Here is an 11,643-nt window from a genome sequence, read left to right as displayed (position 1 = left end):
CAGCTAAAAAAAGTATACCCTTTTTTCAACATGGTGAATTGAAGAATAGCTCAGGAAAATAAGGAGCAGGTGACGGCCACAGCCTGGAGAGCAGAGGCCTGGGATGAAGACAGAGGGCACCTCCTAATCAGAGCGCTTGTGGCTTGTCATGTGGTCCCACACATCACGTTAGCCCTTGGACAGAGGGAGGCTCTGAGCCTCCTGTCTTCTGACCCCCAGTCCCTGGCCCCCAAACTGACATATGGGAAGGATTTAGAGGCAAGGGAAAAGCCCAGAAATCAAATATGCAGAGAAATTATGTGGCTAACAGCTGGAATTCATGAAGTTTCATATTAAGTGGAGGATTGATAGCAAGAAATCCAAAACACCCTTTCCCGAAAGACAGACAAATTAATAGCTCGAGGACAAAAAAGGCTTCTCAAGATTCTTGGCTTCTCTTTAAATATAACTGTAATGTTTATGTTTGTTTTTATAAGGGATGGCCATGGCTATGTTTGTCATAAATTTGGAATTATTGAATTCAAGGATGGATGTGGTGAGATGCATTAACCGAGTGCCAAAAAGGAATCTCAGACTGGACCACATGCCCATTTTGCTTTGGAGCCTTCCTTCTTGAGGTGTGTTCGTATCAAGTAAAAATAATTATTTATGAATATTTTTACCTAAATTATCTTATTTGATCCTCCCCTCTACCTGCCAAGAAGTGGGTATTTTATAATTCCCTCCTCTGCTTGAGAGGAAGTTGATGCTCCAGGAGGTTAATTTGCCCAAGATCATATGGTGGCAGACAGGAGCTTATTAAACCCAGGGCTCTGATCCCAGCAACCATGGGTGTATCCACTGCACTGGTTCCCGAACCTGGATGAGTTTCCAAATTAGCCCTGGAGCTTTTGAAATGTACTGATTCCTAGAGTGGGCTCCACAATCTATTACGCTTAAAAATCTCTGAGGTGGGCCGTGCCCCGGGCCCCGGCTGGTGTTGGGCTCGCGCCGCAGAGGCCGGGGAGGCGCCGGCGGCCACGGCGGGGAGGGCGCAGTGCGAGGGCGCAGGGTGTCGGGGCGCGTGCGCACGGAGGCGGAGCCGGCAGCCGCGTGAGGGCGGCCGGGCGAGCCGAGCGGGCCTTCTCGTGCGTCCCTCGAGCGACCTCGTGCCGGCGGCACCTGGCGGCTGGGGGGCCCGCGGAGCCGGCTCGGCCATGGCGACGGGCACTCAGCAGAAGGAGAACACGTTGCTTCACCTCTTCGCCGGCGGGTGTGGGGGCACGGTTGGTGTTATTTTTACTTGTCCACTAGAAGTCATTAAGACACGGTTGCAGTCTTCAAGCTTAGCTCTTCGGACAGTTTCTTATCCTCAGGTTCATCTGGGGACCATTAGTGGAGCTGGGATGGTGAGACCAACGTCCGTCACACCTTGGGCTCTTCCAGGTTCTGAAGTCAATCTTGGAGAAGGAGGGACCGAAGTCACTTTTTAGAGGCTTGGGTCCAAATTTGGTTGGAGTTGCGCCATCAAGGGCTGTGTACTTTGCGTGTTTCTCCAAAGCCAAAGAGCAGTTCAGTGGCATTTTTGTGCCTAACAGTAATATTGTGCATATTTTCTCAGCTGGCTCTGCAGCTTTTGTCACAAATACCTTAATGAATCCTATATGGATGGTTAAAACCCAGTGCAGCTAGAACGGAAAGTGAGAGGCTCCAAGCAGATGAACACACTCCAGTGTACTCGCTATGTTTACCAGACAGAAGGCATCCGTGGCTTCTACAGGGGATTAACGGCCTTGTATGCTGGAATTTCAGAAACTATCATCTGTTTTGCTATTTATGAAAATTTGAAGAAGTATCTGAAAGAAGCTCCATTAGCCTCTTCTACAAACAGGACTGAGAAGAGTTCCCCAAGTTTTTTTTGGACTTATGGCAGCTGCTGCGATTTCTAAGGGATGTGCTTCCTGCATCGCTTATCCGCACGACGTCATAAGGACACGGCTCCGGAAGGAAAGCACCAGGTACAAGTCTTTTGTCCAGACCAATCGGCTGGTCTTCCGGGAAGAAGGTTACCTTGCCTTCTATAGAGGACTCTTTGCCCAGCTCATCTGGCAGATACCGAATACTGCCATTGTGTTGTCTCTCTATGAGTTAATTGTGTACCTGTTAGAAGACTGTACCCAGTAATGGGCCAGAAAATTGTGCCCTAGAAGAATAAAATTGAAAAACTCTAGAGAAAAATTTTTTTTCCATTGATGTTTAGAATGTTTGAGACTGAAACAGGAAAGGCCATAAAATATGTGGCCTGTATCACCCCTTGGACCTTTCCTTTTGGATTCATGTTTTCTGGAAGGTTTAAATTCATTAACGTTAATAGTTAATTATAACTCTTGTTTTTTTAACTTAAGAGGATTCAGGATTAAGCAGCAGCTAAATTAAATCACGCTACTTAATTTAAGTATAAAAAAGAATCTCCGAAGTGATTCTGATAATCAACCTGGTTTGAGACCCACTGTATGAAGATAAATGAAACATCATTCTCTCACTAATCAGTACAAATTAATCTTTACTTGGGGGATGTAGGTGACGGTATTTTGAAGGTTAGCAGAGCCACACCTGGGAAGCATTAGAATCCACCCGACCATGCAGCTCGAAATAATTTGAGATAAGCTGGTTCAGTGTGATTACCAGCAAGCATATGGTGAGGGGAAGCTAGATCATAACAACATAAAGTGATGTTTCTCAACCTTTTCCTAGGCACTGATAGACCTGTAAAAGTTCTGGGACACAACAGGGGGGTTGCTAATTATCAAATATGTAGAGCCACTGGTTGGGAACGATCGGATAAAACCCAAATTGGAGGAACTGGATAGATTACCATCAAAATACACAATATGCTTACTCTTTCAGTTTCTGGACTGAGTTGAGAAGTACAATGAACATGGAAAAGCCATGAGAGTAGCCAAGTTAATTCTTCTTAGTGATCTTGGACAACCACTTATCTTCTTTGAGCCTCAATTTTCCCATATACAAATGGAGGGTGATAGATACTTTCATCATATTAGAGGCTTGAAGGCAATAACATTATAAGGTAATTAGTCCAGTGCTTGTAAATAGCAAGGATCATGTGAGCTGCATTGCTGTTTCTGTCTCTTGCATCCAAGAGATCTTAAAATTTAGTCAGTGAAGGATATAAATGCTTTAATGCAAACCAGTTTTCAAATGCAGAAAAATTCACTCTTCTAAAAAGCCAGGAATGTACATAATGCATGAGGTCCTATCTTAATCAAGTCCTACTTCCAGCTTCTAGATACATGTGGACAAAGGGCAAGCATTTGAACAACAGAAACCATCCGCAGAGGGGAGCAAGAGGAAAGTGCACCCAAGAATTTGGAAGCCAGGAAATAAAAGTGCCCTCTATACCTCACAGGCTAGGACAAAGACTTGAAAGTCACTTTTGAGGATGGCTTTAAATGGAGTCAGCAGGATTGTAAACTGATTACCTATATTAACATATCTAAAGAGAGAACTTATCATTTAGAACTGCAGTTGGCCAGCAGTGGAAGAACAGAAAATGGAAAAGTCAGAAAAGCAAATGTTGGCAAGTGCCCTCCTAGAACTACCTAGGGGAGAAGGAGACTTAGCTCAGGGACTTGGAATATTTCTTTCCCATTGGCAAGACCATATGCATGGTGGGATGTCTATCTCAGGCTTTCTTAGCCCAATGTCACTATAGAGTTCAAGTGTATAACTAGTCTATTTTGTATGAATTCTATACGTCTCTTGAAATCGTCTGACTATAATTTAGCTTCCCCTGTATTTGCTTGTAGAGAAAAAGCACATACCAGACTGAGGCTGCTAATAACCCTTTTGTGCTTACGTTTATTAATGAAAAATAATCAGTTGATGTTCTGGTTTATACCTCAGTCTTCTGTGAACTTAGCAAGTGTGAGTCAGCCTCCCTGAGTCTGATGATCCCGAGAAGCTGAGTTCTGGAATGTGCAAGGTGCATTCCAGGACCTTGGGCAATGATGACCTGAGCAGGACAGTGTGTGCCATCTGACAGCGTCTGCTGGGCTCCATGGGGACCCGCGACTTTGCTGCCCACTCTCTACTCACCACAGGGCAAGAGCGAAGCCCTGGGACAGAAGCCACACCTTACGTTTCAAACGAATGGGAAGAGTTTTGCCCCTGACTGAATCATGAATCAGCTGTAGGTGAAAATGGCTTTCAGAGAAGATAAGCATTCCTTTCCCTTTGCTGATCAGGGGTCTCTGGACTTTCTGAGATATCTACTTAAAAGTTCCAATTGCTCTAATGATAATTTCAAAATACCACAAACTCTGCGAACACCCCATTTCTTCAAAATTTAATAGTTCCCAGTTGTCTGTCCATTTCTTTGCTGTGCCACCTCTCTTGAGCTCTGGTGCAATCCTGTGTCACACGTCAACCCCAGGGACAGTGACACCCAAACACCTGGAGCCATCTGCTTGGGGAGACCTGGAGTTCACTTATTCCTGGGGGCAGGGGGACGTGGAGGAGAGAGGGCATTTTTGTATCTCTTTGCAGGATAACTACCACTGCTGCGAACTGGCCCTGGGCCTCCAGTCTTGCCTCCCTTCTAGTCCCCTCAAGGAGCCAGAGCAGTCTTTTCAAAGTGCCTATCTAAGTACGTTGTCACACTCAACCTTGAAATCCTTCAGTGGCTGCCTATTGCTCCCAGTTCAAGTCTCACGTCTAGCATGTTTTAATAGGCCCCGTGAGCTCTGTCCTTTGCTACTTGCTTCAGCCTCTTTTCTCACACTCATCTCTCTCATTCTAATGAGATTTACTGATTGAGTTTATTGAAAATATTCTATGTATCCACTAGCCTCTTTTGCCGGACACTATTCTAGGTGCTTGGAATACATTGGTGAACCAAACAGGGGGAGATCTATTTACCTGATTGGATACTAGTGGCCTACTTACTTATCCAGACTCTCCTAAATTGTAAGCTCCCTGAAGACAGGGTATGTATGTTGTTCACCACTGTATTCCCGAAGCCTAGAAGAATGCTTCGGTGTGTAGCTAGCACTCAATAAGAAAAGTGAGCAGCCCGTAGAGAAAGAACAGCAAACTTTTTCTGCAAAGGAAACATTTTCTGTAAATATTTTAGAATTTTGTGTCCCTCTGGCCTCTGTCATAGTTGTTAAGTTCTGCCATTGTAACACAAGTAGCCAGAAATGAAGTAAGTGAATGGGTGTGGACATGTCCCAGTCAAACTTAGAGGATCCCTAAAGTTTCTTCCACATCCACAATTCTTTAAGTATCTTATCTGTTTTGTTTATTGCTATATTCCTAGCATTTAGAACCATGTGGAACATGGCAGATGCCTAATATTATATACTTGTTGAGTGAAGAAATGAAGGTAGAGTTGAGGCTGACTTTGGGTTTAAATCCAAGCCTGTCTGCCTTCAAAATCCATGGCCTCTGTATGGCATATTCTTCTGTTGTTTAATTGAATATAGACAGTAAGCATCAGAATTCCCAAGACACTGAACACCACAATTCTGGTCAATTAATCTAAAGTCATTACACTTTTTCTAATCTTGAAATGTCTTGCACAATCAGATCCCTGTCAAAATTCATTTGCCAGCCCCAAACAATGATGAATCCCTCTCAATAGTATATGAGGAATTAAGTAGTGGGCAAGGGAATAGTACCAGCTGGTGAAGCACTAATAAAAACAGGTATGTGCAAAGGGGGATTTACCTATAGGATAGAGAGGTGGTATAGAGAGGAGTGTAATTGACTTTACGGCAAGCTGAAGGGTCAGAGAAGCCTTCAGAAATGTGGTAAGGCCTGAGAAGGGTCCTGAGATGGTACACATTCCTCCCTCTGTGTCTCAGATGAGGAGTCTGAGTGCACGAGGGATGCACTAGACTGTTATAACCTGAATTGTGGGCAGAATTAAGCAAAGCCAGAATTCTAGGTCCCAGTCATCTATGAAACCACTTGACACTCCTTAGGTTAGAAGCTGTATTTCAGTGCACTCGTTTTAAACACATATCCCTAGCTTAACCATCACAGCCTTTCATTTATATGTATATTTGAGGATTTCAGGTCATTGTTCTCTCTCTTAGGAACCATATTTAATCAAAAGAAATAAATCACTTTTTCATGTTGTTCTGGAATGCTAAAAGAGACCTTGATTGTAAAAGGTTAAATGGAAGATGAAATGGAAGAAGAAAAAACCATCTGGGCTTCTGCACTGTGGACTCTGTGGAAGTGTTAAGTCAGCTGCCTGAATTGTGAAGCAGAACCCGCAGAGCCTCTTGCTCTGCAGCCTGAATTTGTTCCCAGTGTCTCTGGTTCCATACTGGTTTATGATCAATGACTAATGCTTCACCCATGAGTCATTAAACCCATTCTGCCTTTTCCTGGTTCTCTAATCTTCTTGGAATTCATCCTTGTGTCCAATGGTCCAGTGCTCTAGCTTGGTATTCAGATGACTGAGTGAACCGAAATGGTAATAAAAATGTATATGTGATATAACAGTTCAAAATGCAATTCCCTTAAGAGAAGCCTTCTGAGCAAATGAAATTCCTCCCAAACCATGTCAAATACTTTGAAATATTTGAAGCTTTCCGTTTTCTTTGCACCTTCATGAGAGGTCAACAAATACAGCAAGAATATCTGCTAGCTTTGCACACACTGTGCCATGCAATTCAGACTTCATAGGGCAACTCCAGCTTCTAATGCTCTTGATTAACTGCACTAATGGAAGAAGGCAGAAGCATGGATAATCTAATATAGATAGCAGCTGATGAATATGCATGTGTTTGATGTTCTAGAAAACGACTTTAAAGGAAACAATGAAGTGCCATTGGTGGCTAAACTGAGGATGGGAAGAAAAGATGTCCAACTTCTTGACTACTGCTCCATTCCCTGAAATATGTATCATTTTAAGATCAGCTATTTTCACAGAAAGAGTGAGGAATGGCCCAATAACTATGGAAGAATGTGGCAGACCAAGTGGAAGGTAGGTGACTCAGGGTGGGGAAGAAGATATAAATATGCCATGGGAATGAGGTTGGAGCTGGGGAGGAGATAGATAGATTTAGCTGCCAATGCTGGCTGGAATTCAGCTTTACCTGTTCAAACACAAGGTCCAAAGGGTATAGCCTAGGTCGGAAGTCCACTAAAAACTGAAGTAACTGATGAGTATCCTATAATCAGGCAGTGATGGAGAATCCAAATAGATGTGATTCTCAGGCATTCAGGCAGGAGATGTGCCATCATTCTCTTCTTGAGGTATGGCAGAGAGGGGGCTAGCCTACATGGCTAAGGGGGAGACTGAGTAGGCTAGAGTAAGGTACCGGGTTAGGAGGATATTAAGTCATATAAGAAGAGAGTTCCAACTGGTTACAAGTAAAGGCTCTTGATGCTGATGTTGAAAACCTGAGTGTGAAGGCAGGAGAATTATGGAACCAATGCATGAAAGCAAGGGTCCATGGGTCTAGATGTGAAGGGTGTCCTGGTGTATACTTGACACAGAAAATGTGGCTCAGATGACTTATGTGTTCTTGGAGAGACGTCTGGGGTCACCAGTCACAATTAAAGTGCAGAGGATATGGACAGACAAGTCATTAATCGTCATCAACAAAAATCGGTTTTCAGGCTGCAGGGCCCTATCGAGCATAGCCAAGCGCTCCTCCCTAAATTCAAGTCCTAGGTGCTCCAGGTGGATTTTTTCTGGTTGGCCTAGAGCAGTCGTGGATTCTGGCCAGCTGGACATTATTTTGATCTCATCTTTTCTCTTCATTATGAGGTGTGGATGGGTAGACTTGGCGCCAGAGGGAATGACCACAGTGGAGGACCTAGTCAGAGGGGAATGACTGAAAAGACAACTGGGTAGGCAATTTTATCCATTTCTTTTCATTGGTCCAGATAAAGACATACTATAGAAAGTATTCCACAACGGAAAATCAGTTCAGTTACTGAGCTGCCACACAGCTTCCTAAAAAATGTACCACTGAAAATTTAGCTTTCCACCTTTGTTGACATACATGGAAAACAATATTTGAACTGCACTGCACTTCTCTCTGGAACCTTATGCTACTCTTTATGTTCACTGAATGAGGCTCAGTCCTCCAATATTTTCTTCCTATTTTTTAAGTAGAAAACAAAATAATAGAGTTTTATCCATCATAACTCCATTTTCAAAAGGCGTTGTAGCCTTGCTATGGGGAGGCTTGGTCAAGAGAAATTCTGTAGCTTTGGGGCCACAAGGCCTAAGAATTAATTGGCAAAATCCATTTCAAAAACATGCCAGTGTTAATTCATGAGAACTTAGCCACCATTTACTGACATCCACCATTGGGAGAAATTAGCCTCAGGGCTTGAAAGTAAAGTGGTTTCACAATAAAGGGGCATATAAACAGTAGGGTATATCTTTTGAGAATGGATGTGACTGAATGATTATAGTCACAAGAACATGAGTTTATGGTTGAGATTTTGTGAGTTAAGGGATGATGTGTTTCTTGTAGGATTTCAAAAAGTCAAATGACTTCTGTTGAGTCACGCTTAAGCATCTTGAACGTTAGGGCTGCACAGCGAGGTGAGCACAGTTGACACATGATGAAACCATCAATTCAGTATTTACCCAAAGTTCTTTCTGTGATTTCTCACAATCACACTGCACTAACTCCTGCTGTCAAAATCTGGTTTCACAAGTGCCCAAGCGCTAGTCTTGGGTATCGATCATTCAGACTGCTAATTGGTGTAGCTTAGAATTTGATTCAGTAGTGAAAGAAAAGAGCTCCATTTGTTCTATCCTCGCTGGATATGTTTTTTCAAGAAGATGCTTGGTCTTTGCTACATTAGCTATTCATTTTTTTAAATGTAAATCAGAAGGAAAAAACTTGTGAGAATGCTATGATTTGTTGGCATCAAAGCGGAGGTTGCCTTCAGGCTGCCTTAACTTATGTATCTTCTTTTACTTAATTCCTCTGTTTTATTTTATCAGCTGTCTCTGTGCAAGACAGAAGGCCTACTTTTTCAAACAAGATCACTTTTTTTGTTATTAAGCAACCCATCTTGTTCTCTGCAGAGCATATTTTCATAGGAATAGAAAGATACATTTTTCTTAAAAATCATCAAACGTGTCTCCGGTTTCACAAATGCAAAGGAAGTGTGCAAAGGTAAGGACAGGAAACTGATTTGCTGCTGCAAATTGTGATGACAACATCTTTTCATTGTTGGCTAATCTTTTACTAGGATAAATCTGAAAGTGATTTCATGGGTAGAGAAGCTGAATTTTCCTTGGCAATTTACAGGATCAGCCTTTGTTGGATGCCCTCTGAGACAAGTTTAGTTGCAATGATTTGCAGAAGCAACTCTGTGGCTGACGTATTCACATGAACCCAGAATTGCAGTAAGGGAAGGGGGAGATTTACTAGGAGAGGCCAAGCTTGAATGTGTAAGACCTAAGGATTTTTATTTATTTTATTTTTTAAAAAGATTTAAAAAAATTTTTTATTGTTATATTAATCACCATACATTACATCATTAGTTTTTGATGTAGTGTTCCATGATTCATTGTTTGTGCATAACACCCAGTGCTCCACGCAGAACGTGCCCTCTTTAATACCCATCACCAGGCTAACCCATCCCCCCACCCCCCTCCCCTCTAGAAACCTCAGTTTGTTTTTCAGAGTCCCTCGGCTCTCGTGGTTCGTCTCCCCCTCCGACTTACTCCCCTTCATTTTAAAAATATTTTATTCATTTATTTGACAGAGAGAGACACAATGAGAGAGGGAATACAAGCAGGGGGAGTGGGAGAGGGAGAAGCAGGCTTCCCGTGGAGCAGGGAGCCCAATGCGGGGCTTGATCCCAGGACCCTGGGATTATGACCTGAGCCGAAGGTAGACGCTTAACGACTGAGCCACCCAGGTGCCCCAAGAGCTAAGGATTTTTAAATGTAGCTCTGTATGGCCAGGTTTGTGATATTTTGAAACAAAAGATTCTTTTTCTTTTTCTTTTTTTTTTTGACCCTAGGCTGAAACCTACAATATGAGGGTCAACAGTGGCTGTAGATTAAGAACATTTTTCCCTTGCAATATTTCCCTTGCAAGATAACATCATCTGGTTTGGTTCCATAGTAATGTCTTCAGAGTTCAAAGTTTACATCTGCAGCTGCTGTTGGGAAATATTTATTGATATATATATATATATGTGTGTGTGTATACACACACACACATTTCCCATTGTACCCAGATTATTGGGTATAATTTAAGACTATATTGTCTAACGTCATACTACTAGCCAAATGGGGCTACTGAGCGCTTGAAATGTGGCTAGTCTGAATTGAGCTGTGTTGTGAATATAAAATACACACTGGGTTTCAAAGGCAATATTAAAAAGAGAATGAAAATATCATAATAATTTTCTATATTGATTATTGACTAAATGTGGAAATAGTAATATTTTAGGTATTTGGGGTTAAGTAAACATATGATTAAAATGAATTTCACCTGTTTATTTTTACTTCTTTGGTGTGATTACTAAAAATTCACCAAGTGGCTTGCAGTGTATTACGGCTGAACAGGGCTGGTCTAAGAACCTATGACATGACGAATGATCTTCTCGCATTCCGCACTGAGCTGTGAAAAGTTACCGGAACTCTAGTCACCAGCTCCTGACATTCAGGGATCCCATCTCTGGTGTCTCCTCTGGGGCTCCTCGGTAGCATCGAGTCTCCTCTGAGCCATGACGACAGGCTGTATCGCTTCTCCTGCCCTCTTACTCCATGTTCGATCTGCCCTTCTTAGCTACAGCTGTTGTTCTTGTTGGCTTCGAGGCATGGCCGGCTGCTGATCCGCTGTCCCACTGCCGAGTGGGAGAGGGGAGAGAGCCTCCTTTCTGACTATGACAAACTCCTTTATCTATTTCCTGTCTTAAGGAATCAAACAGTTTGACTCTATTTCTTGCAGATCCCCTGAGGATAGGAGTAGCTCATTAACCTTACTCTGTCCTGGAATGTGCAGAGGATACCCAGCTTGGTCTTTCATTCTGGAACAGTTATTACATGTGATGCTCTCAGTAACTGACAGTGGATGCTAGTCGTCTGATACGGATTGAAGTGTGGGATCAGCTTTATACAAGGAATGCTGAGTTAGAGAAAGGTGGCTTGTCCTCTTATCTCACACCTGAGTGGAAACTTGCCTACCAGTCATGAGCAAAGAAGCTAGAGCACGTTGGACTTCCTGGTGGAGGAGAGGTACCACTGAGGCAGGAGGCAGAGGAGCAGAAAGTTCCCAGCATGAGGGCAGATAAGCCAAGAGAGCAATATAGCAAAAGACTTGGCTCGTGTAATTTTTGATGTTGTGATTGTAGCCTTGGCCAACCAGGTCCTATGGATTTCGGTCACCCAGCAGATAAATTACTTCTTCTCTCACTGGGAGGAGTGAATGAGTGAGGGGATGGAGAGGGGGATCCCAATATTTGTTCTGTACCCCCTTTCCTTGGAAGTAAAGCAGGAGTTCCTTCTCTGTATGGCCTGTGAGGGAGAGGAAGTAAGCAATCCCCATATTATGCAGTGTTTAAGTTAAATCATAATCTCAGAGACTATCAGAGCCGACAGGGTCTGAAATACTGTCAAGTCAGACGCCATGATTATAGATGAGG

General features: G+C 43.0%; 1 pseudogene; it reads left to right on the top strand.

Annotated features, from left to right (window-relative positions):
- The first annotated feature begins 1,196 nt into the window (after positions 1 to 1,196).
- LOC113922164 lies at positions 1,197 to 2,163 on the top strand (annotated as a pseudogene).
- The last annotated feature ends 9,480 nt before the right edge of the window (positions 2,164 to 11,643 follow it).

The sequence above is a fragment of the Zalophus californianus genome, chromosome 9 (assembly GCF_009762305.2).
Source record: "Zalophus californianus isolate mZalCal1 chromosome 9, mZalCal1.pri.v2, whole genome shotgun sequence".
NCBI lineage: Eukaryota > Metazoa > Chordata > Mammalia > Carnivora > Otariidae > Zalophus > Zalophus californianus.
The sequence above is the reverse complement of the archived record's forward strand: the minus strand, read 5'-3'. Positions and strand labels throughout refer to the sequence as shown.